The sequence below is a fragment of the Tinamus guttatus genome, unplaced genomic scaffold (assembly GCF_059628265.1).
Source record: "Tinamus guttatus ecotype Peru unplaced genomic scaffold, ASM5962826v1 Tinamus_guttatus_pri_ptg000542l, whole genome shotgun sequence".
Lineage (NCBI taxonomy): Eukaryota > Metazoa > Chordata > Aves > Tinamiformes > Tinamidae > Tinamus > Tinamus guttatus.
Window position 1 is genome coordinate 299,505 of NW_028289076.1, and position 10,393 is coordinate 309,897.

Consider the following 10,393-nt stretch of genomic DNA (forward strand, 5'->3'; position numbering starts at 1 on the left):
TGGTCAGACGTGCACAGCAGGAGTGTCTTCAGGGATATTAACTCCTTCCCCGCAAAACGAGTGCATGTTGAGCTCTGCAGGGATACCCTGGACACTGTGGTGAGTTGACAGCTCAGAACATCGTACCAGCATTCTCCAGGCAGCCTAAAAGACATATGTCCATATCATTTTGTGGTCCATGAAGTTGCAAGCACTTCCTATTCTCAGCTCTTAGAGACATGCTACCCTACTCTATTCCCAGACAATCTCCTATGATATATTTGTTAATGATAAGCAGACCATGTTCATTATTTAATCTATTTAAGTAGCAGAGCATACTTAGAAACAGCATGCGAAATATAGAAGGCATCTTCTCTGCTTTCTTTGGCTCCACTAATCCACAAATTCCTTTGTTTTGAGAGACTTTAATGAAAACAGCCAGACAAGTTATGATTAATCACTATGCACATATGGCATGAATACTTTCAAATACAATTAACATCCTTAGCAACTGCCTCCATAGTTATAAGCACGTATATCATAAAAAACAATTGTTCACTTACGAAAATATCTTGAGAAAAAATCCAGATAAACTGACATGAGGTGTGTGTTCCACATTAAATACTCAGAGATGTTGACTGAAAAGGAATGTGTAAACTTAAATAGTAACCAGGTATAAAGTATTTATTGGAAGCTACATTTACTGTGAAGTCTCTCTGAATTTCTGTGGCCTACAGTGGTCTTGTCATGATAGCTGAAGTAACTGTAAGCATGTGGAATCTGAGGATACTCCTCGAGAAAATGTTCAGGGATCTTCTAGATGTGGATTGTGCTGGCTTATTTTTTAAAGCTTTTTTGTTGTCTTAGGAAAATATTTGAGCAATATATGTATGTGATGATTGCATAAGTCATGAAAACACATTTTAAAAATTGCATTTGGGAATGTATTTAAGGACTTTTGAGGAAGATAAGGATCTGGAGGTTTTAAATCAATCTAGTAACTCTTCTTTATATATATTACATAACACTCAGAATAAAACCTCAACAGTACAAATAGACAAGTAGAGCCAAATTTTAAGGCGGCTACAGTTCTGTCTCATTTAACATCTTATTTCCTATAGTTAAATTTTACTTTTGGAGATGTTTGCTTACATGCAGAAAAATTGTCTGCTGCCGCCAGACCAGTTTAAAGAAGCATTGGATATTGTGTTTGCCACTAAAAATAGTTGAGAAGTCAACATTTGAGTAGTAGCACTGTACCTTGTCTAAAACCTGTTTGTTGCTAATACACTTTCATTAGTTGGAAATGTGAGCCCTTTTTTATAATCAATAGTATATGAATCAATAAGAAGACAATAAAGTTTTAAACATATAAGCCTTGTGTGTTGTAAGATTTGCTTTTTTCTGTTTCAGAATGATAGTGGGTATTGAATCAGTATTTGACATACTGCGTTTTATGTCACTGGATTTAGTTCCAGTGTTGCTGTTTGGTTGATCTGCTGCTTGAGTGTGTTATGCGTCTGCTTCCGAACATCTTTTCATGGTTTCTGCAGACAATTTCAGCTTGAGAGTTGAAATGGAGCTCTCTGAGTAAACCTACATGGGACAAAAAGTTGGAGAAGGTAATGAGATAATATTTTAAATCCATCTTGAAAACTTATACTGCTAAGTAAAATAATTAAAAGTCTCTTAAGGAAAACTGTATTTCTGGTCTAAAAACTAAAGTTTAAAAGTATCACTTGTTTTATATGTGACAAGCAAGGTAAAAGATTATTTAAGAAGAAATGAAATGTCACAGCTCAGTTTATTCAGTTTTTGCTGCTTCTTTCTAAAAGTCTTTTGCAGATATTTTTCTAAAAGAACCTTAGTTTTCTCAGACATAACAAGTAATATTTGCCTCTCCGATGCAAGGACACATTACAAAACTTCTGATAAGTCTCTCTAAATAAAGAATTGCAGCTTCTAACATCTTTAGTGACTATCCTTGACGGTGTGATTAGGAGTAAAGCTGCATTTTTTAAAGTTTAGATGTGTCCTTAAAGGGTACGGAGTTTGGGAGAGCTGGGTGGGTCCTACAAAGCCTTTAGGGGTGCCAATAAGACAGTTCACAAAGCTCTAAGAGCAGCAGTTTGCTGGCTACAACCCTGCACCCGTGGCCTTCCTCTAGTAAGTAGGAATCATGATAAAGATTTTATTCCATTTCTTTTCAATCCCTATTTTTTTCTGCTTTATATTTTATCCAAAGAGGAATATTTGCAGGGATTACTGTGTGTTTTGGAACACAACTTGTTTGCATTTTTGAAGATCCTTGGACGTAATTTTCAGATGAGGATTTTTTTTCTGTTTTTCAAAGAGAATTTCATTCTCTGGGGCATGGTTTACCCTTGGTGCATAAGTACTGGGTGTTTCTAATCATCTTCTTGTCTTCCACATGCCTTGAAGTGCTCTCCACGAAGACTTGCTCATGGTCACTGCAATCAAGGCTGCCATTATCTCATCCCAGACCAATTATCTGCTCTTCCTGGATTAGCAAATATTGACTTGGCCCATCCAGAAAGTAGGTAAAAAGCTGTCCCTGCTGCACTCCAAAAACCTCTTGGACTCCTGGCATGTCATCATATTGCTCTTCCCGCAGATATCAGAGTGATTAAATTTATCTGTGACTACCAGGGCCTGGAGCTCTGGAAAGATCACAGCAGAAAGGTGAAAACCCAATGAAACTGTCATACAACTCTATTTCTATGAAGATTTCATGAAAGACGAAAAAATAAGATTTTCTTTAGGAACATACCCGTTGGATTTTTTTTTCCTGACTGAGAATTCTCTCAATTCACAACAATTTTTACATTGTCTTTTTAAATCTTATGGGATAGAAAGTAGTTTACTACTTAACTCTAAAATGCAGTGGCAATGATAAAGCTGTACTGAAAACTTCGCATCACATCACATAGTGATGAGAGTAGAGACTGGTCTTGGTTTCTGAAGTAATAATTAGTAGTTTCTCATATTTGAATAAATTATTTTAAATCTTAAATGGTAGATATGTTTGAACGAAAAGCAAATATTGCTGAAAAGTTTAAAAATTATGTCTCTCACCTCATAGATACATGAAATAGCTGCAAGATTTATTCTTAGTCAGATAAATAAGAAGATCTTCACAGAGGATAGTAAAATAAAACCTAGAGGCATACTGGATTCCTTCTAAAAATTAGACTGTGCAAAAGATGGACAAGATTTCTGGAATATGCCTGGAATCTGTGCTTTTTGTGCATATCAAAAAAAGTAAAACCACCTGTGTGGCTTGAGTGATTTTAAATCTACTGGTACTTATTCCTCTATACAAATCTGACATTAACTTCTTAGCCATCATTTCTCATCTGAGCAATCATATTTAATTTTTTTTTCCAGAAATAATAATCATCATATAGGAAAATAGTTCAGCTTTGCAGTGTTGGATTATATCTCTTTTTGCTGGGGCTGGGCTGCAGAATTTCACTTGTTTGTCCCTGCTGGAGACTCACAAGCTATCAACTGTATAACATGGAAGTTGTGAATGCGTCCCGTGCAAAAAGGTGGTTTTATCCTTCATTATTTTCCACTTGAATTTTGGTTTGTTATTTTTGATCAGTATTTCCAAAGACCTTTTTATTATTTCTTTCTCAGTACTAATGTTTGAACTCATGTTCAGTACTAATGTTGAACTCTTTCTCAGTACTAATGTTTGAAGTATGGAGTATTTCTGACAGATGATTTTATGCGGCATCAAAGACTTCACTATCTGGAGCTAGGCTACGTCCACCAAATATTATACAGGAGTCATTTGTTTAATATGCCTTAATGCCTCCTTGGAAAACACTTCTTCATTTGGGAGGAGATAATGATTTCTCTACCCAGTCAGTCCTTAATGTCTCCTCTGCGGCTGCTAATAAGAGTCTCAAACATCTAATGACTTTTTTTTTTTAATCTGGACTTCATCCATGAATATCTGGATTCAGGCCAGGCAGCTAATATCAAATAGTTTGTAGTAACAACTGTTATTATTGTTCATATAGTAATGAAAACAGTGACTTGCAAATGGAAGGTCCTAAATTCCATTATCATTTCCCTCAACTATCTCAAGACATATCTTTACATATACTCAAGACATATTTTTATATATATTGAATTTCTGTATTTCTAATGGTTCTAACTTCCCTAGATCCTCTTAAAATTATGAGGTTCCAGGAGTAAACGATTGGTGCCTTGGATAATGAACTACTAACCCCATATTAAATGATTTATTGTATCTAAAAATTCTTCTTGAAAGAGGCTAAAGTGGATATACCTCTTCCCAAATGTGTGCGACTTTAAGAATCACATTATGGAAGAATAAATACAGTTTCATAACCATAATTACTTTAGCTGACATGTTTAGCTGAGCAACAATAAAACATACATCATCTTAATACGTATTGTCGTTAATCCTTCCCATGATTTATACCATGCAAGCTAAAATTACCTCACCAGGTTAGATAGAATGTAGTTCATGACAAGCAGCTAAGCTTGATTAGACTAAATGGCAGCTGTATTTGTTTTTCTGCTTAATATATGTTATTGTAGCGTATTTTAACACTAGAAAAAAAGAAATTCCTACTTTTAGTTATGATTGCTCTTGCTATGAATGGATACAAGCAAAACAGGCATTTCATATCAGCAAATATATAGTATTTCATATAATGTGTAGAAGAGCCTAAGAATGTGCTAAGATTTTAGGTTAAAAATGCATCCAGCCTTGAACTTCTGGTGACTCCTAACAGCAAAAGCAACAGACAAACAAAGGGACTTCATGGTCCGGACTCTTTTTACATTTCTTACTGTAGTGCTTGTGAGAGGGTCTTCTTGGTGTCTTTTGGTTTGGTTTCTTGTTATCTTTTCTGATGTAATGCAAGTCTCCACAGAAGGAGCTGAGAATCTTCTTCAATATTAAAAAAAAATTTAATTTGGGTATTTATCTACATTATTCTTTTGGAAGGTAAGCATTATTTAAATCAAATATACAGCGTTTATACTTAGCAGGATTTTTTCAAGTACTTTCAAGTAAAATGAGATAGCTATATTAGGTATATTTCATAAGTCAACTATTTGTTTATTTAGAGACTGTTTTGCTAGCACAAGATACGCTTGTCAGTTCACTTGACTTTTTAAACACACCATAAGGGACAGTCATATGATAAAGTTAAAGTTAAAATAAAATGAAATTAAAATAATAATAATAATTACTATTATCAATTAATTAATTATAATAAATATAATTAATTATAATAATATAATTAATTATAATAAATATAATTTTTTTATTATTATTATTAAAAATAAAAGGCAGTGGCAGTAATTCAACCCAAAAATCTCAAAGAAAAAATTCCATCCGATTTGCTATTTGACATCCTATGAACAACTTGGAAATATCCTAGTCCAAGATTACAAACAGACCTCAATGGTCTTTTTATTTATGAATACACAATCACCTAATTGTACTGGCCCTTACATTCTATATTCCACTGAATATAGCAGCAGGTAGAAGACAAAACTCTTTCAAAAAAAGGCCTGATTCACTAGCTTATTTCAGTTACTCTTAGTTTATGAGTTAACCATAAAGCATATCCTCTTACACTAGCCTAATTTTTGTGCTGTTGACCCATAGCTGCTGTCTGTCCTTAGATTTTTATTTTATTTTATTTTATTTTATTTTATTTTATTTTATTTTATTTTATTTTATTTTATTTTATTTTATTTTGTTTTGTTTTGTTTATTTATTTATTTACTTTATCCTTCTGGGAGGTTGTACTAGAGGACAGGGAATGCAAAAGAAGATAGAACTGATGTTCTCTTCTTTTGGACAGAGTGTGGATAGGACTTACCAATACTGCCTTTTGGCAGTGTTTTTGGAGTGAACCATCCCTGAGCTTTGTTCCGTTGCTTGGAGGAATCTGAAGTCATCAGGAAGGGAGCTGAAAATGAAGTAGAATGGGCTCTGAAGGATCCTGGCATGAGTTCATTCTCAATCCCTCTATTATTTACTGGTGTAGATGTTTTCCATGAAGCCCAGTCCTAGTTAGGTCTGTAGTACTGCCGTACAGATTAAAAGAAAAGTCTTCTCCATAGAATTATTTCTTTTTTGACTCGGAACATTTCTGTATGTTAGAGAAATCAAGTTTTCAAAATAGAAAATATTATTTTTGAGCTGTATATTCTGCTTTAACAGTAAAATCAATATCAGTTACCTAGTTGCAATCAGTTGCAATAAATTCACTTCACTGCAATAAATTCACAACTGTTCAGAAACAGTTGTTCTGTATTACTGTACTTTTCAAGGCACTGAACATCCAGAGGTCTCCAGACATGAAATACGACACTTGCTGCCACTACTTAGTGTGTTATTAATTCAGACAGTTTGAAGAAGCAAATTATTCAATATTTCTATTTCCTATTTCATGATATAATGTCTTTATTTTCTGAAGTATTTAAAAATAAAACGATTCAGATTCCTGCCAGGTCTATTCATGTTAGGTGCTCATTTAGCACCGTCATAGCTTAATGTTGTAGTCTTTTATGTAAGGAATATTACTGTCTACTGCTAACTCAGTGTTACATATGACACAGAAGATAACAGTCCCAAGGATTTTTAAATGTAAATACTACTCTTGAAGATAAAATTTGAGTTTAAATTGTGCCCTGGTAAGCCCTTGCACTTTATAAACTGTTTAGAACAAGAAACAGTTTTGACTACAGGGTGCTTGACAGAATAAATATTCAGCAGTATTTATGGTACAAATTTGTGGAAAGTGATTTTGAAAAACTCTTTTTAAAGATTTCTTTTCAAAATATATTTAAAATAGATATCAATACTTTTTCGAAAGTATTTTTTCCTTTTTTGCTCTACTTTTAGAACAAAATAAGCCAAAATGTTCATCTGTTACCTCTAAGGATATTTCTGTTGTCCTACACACACTTTATGCAGTTCAGTCATGGACTCTTTGCTGTTGCTGCACCACAGAGCAGGCAAGGCAAGCGCTCGGTAGATCACTGAGATTGCTCTCTTTGGCATTGTTGACAATAATTGATAATTAGCTTCCTAGAATAGTACCTCATTTGTGGTCAAAATAGAATGTACACCAGATGGAGAGAAAATTAATTATGTAGTAATCTATCCATATACATAATTATTCCTTGTAGCTGTGTAATGGTAGTGTTTTTGGCTGTCTCGACTCCAGCGATGGATGAATCAAGCAGATGACATTGTTTAAACGTTATTCAGGGTTTTATTGCGTAGGCTGTAAACAACGGGTGTACAACTGCTTCTTTGACTTGCTTCTCGTGATCTGTGTGTTCTAACGAGATATTGTGATTAGCATTTGTTGTTTGGAGACTTTACATTCAAATTTTAAAGTTGGAGAGAGTAATACTTCTAAGATATTTTAGTATTTCTAATGTAAATCCTAGTTTTCAGAAGTTTAAAAATTGGCTTTTAAATTTTAATATATGGATGTCAATTCATAAACAGAAACAGATATGTTTTTTTGAAATGAAGAAGAAAGATCATGTTTGAGATATTTGGATTTTTTTTTCTAGAACCACTTTAAATTTGAAATGGTACTTGTACCTGTGGAAAACATTGAGATTGAAATTATCTCTAGAAAGTCTATATTTATATATAGAATATATGTCATTAATATTTTCTGATACTACTACAATAGTTTCTGTAAGACTGAAGAATGGGTAAATAAAATTTCCCTATACAGGCGTAGATTTCTTCTTCAATTAAGATGTTTCTGTGGAATACAAACATTTCTGGAAACTTTTAGCTCATGGCTTGATCTGTTCACTTTAAGCAAAAAGAATTGCTAAGAGCAAAGGAACTTCTTTTCTACTGCTGTGTAACCTGTGAGTAGTATGGATGGAGTCAGGTTCCGGATATTCTGGCACTTTCTTGGATCAGAATATTTGAGTAAAATGATGATTTAAAAATAAACCATTCTTTTTCTGATTTTGAGGCTGAACAGCTATGCCTGTGTGGACAATTGCAGAAACTTCTATGTAGAAGAACTCATGAAAATATAAAAGTAAATTGTTTATGAGCTTTGAGAAAACATACATAGAGAATTTGGTAGAACCTTTGAATTTCTGTGTTAAATATAAAAAAAAAATCCAGTGTTATGCAGGGAGATTTTTTTTTTCTTTTATAACAATTGGATCAACTGATCCATTTTATCATTTTCTTAAGTGACAAATGTTGTAAGACAAGATAGATTACACATTTACACAGTTAGCTTTCTAAATAACTAATGTAGAGTGTAATTAATATGGTCTTGTTTTTGTCAGCTAACAATCACTTCATAGAGGTATTTACATTCAGAAAGTAAATGTCAATTTTAAACCTATTGTTTCCATCTGTTTTAAATACTTTCTGCCTCATTGTAAAAGCTAACTGACAATACTAACCTCCTTATTCTCCATTTAAGTTATTTTTATTTTATTTTCTGAGGAGGTGTCTAAAGTCCAGGGCAATAAAATAACTGAAATATCAACTTGTGGTACACACTTCTCTGTAATTTCAATAGGAAACTTACCTCAAATTGCAAGAGGAATTTGGTGATAATAGAGCAATACTATACATTTGTCACCGTTGCAATCCTGAGGTTATTCACAGAAGTCTGGCGTGTTAGTTTTTTTTGTCAGTCTACATTTTCCATCAAAAGACAAATAGATCAATTTCTTTAATCTAGAAATATTTTAAGCTATATTAAGATATATATCTGAGTTAATTAAAATCTGAGTCAAAGAGAGAGAGCTCTGTGATAAGCTTCAGCAGAATGACTATTCCTTGCTTCTTATAGGGTATCCCAAAGGAAGGGCGCTGCTGTGGGAGGCAAAGGGCTGAACTGTTTAAAGGGAGGACAACTGTGGGGCTCGTCCAGGCAGGGGCTTGTAAACACGGAGCATTTCTGAAGGGCAAAGAAGCATCCATATGACAGTTGTTGCTGTAAAAAGTTGGGAAGTACAAAACGAAAAATGAGATTAAAATGAGCAAATATTTTCATTGGTTTATTTGAGCACATCAGACAGACTTTAACTACTTGGAAGGGAAGCAACTGTTAAACACCTGAATCAGCAAACCATCCAGCCATATGCTCAAGTGCATTTTTATTTAACAAAACAGTCCACAGTCAATTAAGCAATCACTGGGGTCAAGAGAAAGTTTTCTGTAGCCACAGTGGAAATAAGTTTAACTCCTTGACTTTTTTTTTTAATTCAAGAAACCAAGGTAGCGTGTATGGGATTGCAGAAAACAAGTATAAGAAGACCATAAAAACATGTTTTTTAAAGTTTATATCCAAAATGTTAATTGCATATACACTGAAAAGCACAGTCAGTCTGATTATTGCAAAGCGTATGTGAAAAGAGTTGTTTGTAATCGGCTGATGTTTTCCTGTTTGGAAATGCATTTTGTAAATGCTTTAAAGCTTTACAAGCAATTAGAGCAGAGCTCGGGGCTCTTGGCTCTCTGTGCTCTGCCACGGTTACAAGGACAATTTCAAAAGCTGGAGCTGCCGAGTGTGGATGTGGATGTTGATTATTTCAAAAGACAACTAAATTTCTGCAACAGTTGTAAAGTAGCTGTGCTGCGTTTCTCTTATTCTGACAAGCATTTCAAACAAGCATTTCAAACAAGTGCTTCAAACATCTTAAACTCAGATTTTAATTAAACCATGCACAATTCTGTGAGGTGATAATGAATTCACCATTTCTTGGCAGTGGGCTATTCACCAAGACTATGCATTTTTGAATTTAATTCTTCTCTATTTTCTTTTCATTTATTTTTTTGAAGTTTCTGTTGATCTCAGTTAGGGCATAGGAATTCTAGTCTAAGGCCTGCTTACACAGGGCACTGTATTGCCTATAAACTGTATTTGTGGGAATTAGAACCATGGAATGACAAATTCAATTGAAAAAAAAAAGAGTAGTTAATTCCAAGAAAGAAATGTATCTAATATCTTAAATAGTCTAATCTAAGTAGCAGCAGATACTTTAGAAAGTAGGAAAACTACAGCCTTGTCTTTATAAATGACATTTTTAGCAACCATGTGAGAAAAGCACAGAAGTGCATTTTAATAAACTTGTGAAACAGATATAAAGACAGAGTGCATTGTTCAAGATGACATAAAACAGATTTTTTTGCACTAAATACAGACCAGTAACAGCTTGGTAAAATATTCAAAGGATGGAGCTCAGGCCTTGTGAGTCTTATCAGGCATAGAATTATTTTGTTACAATCTCAATGGCATAAAAGGAAGTCAGTGCTGGAGAAGCAGAAACAAGGTTCCTGATCCTGATTTCATCCTGATTTCAAAGCACTTGGCAAGTGTATTGGGGAATT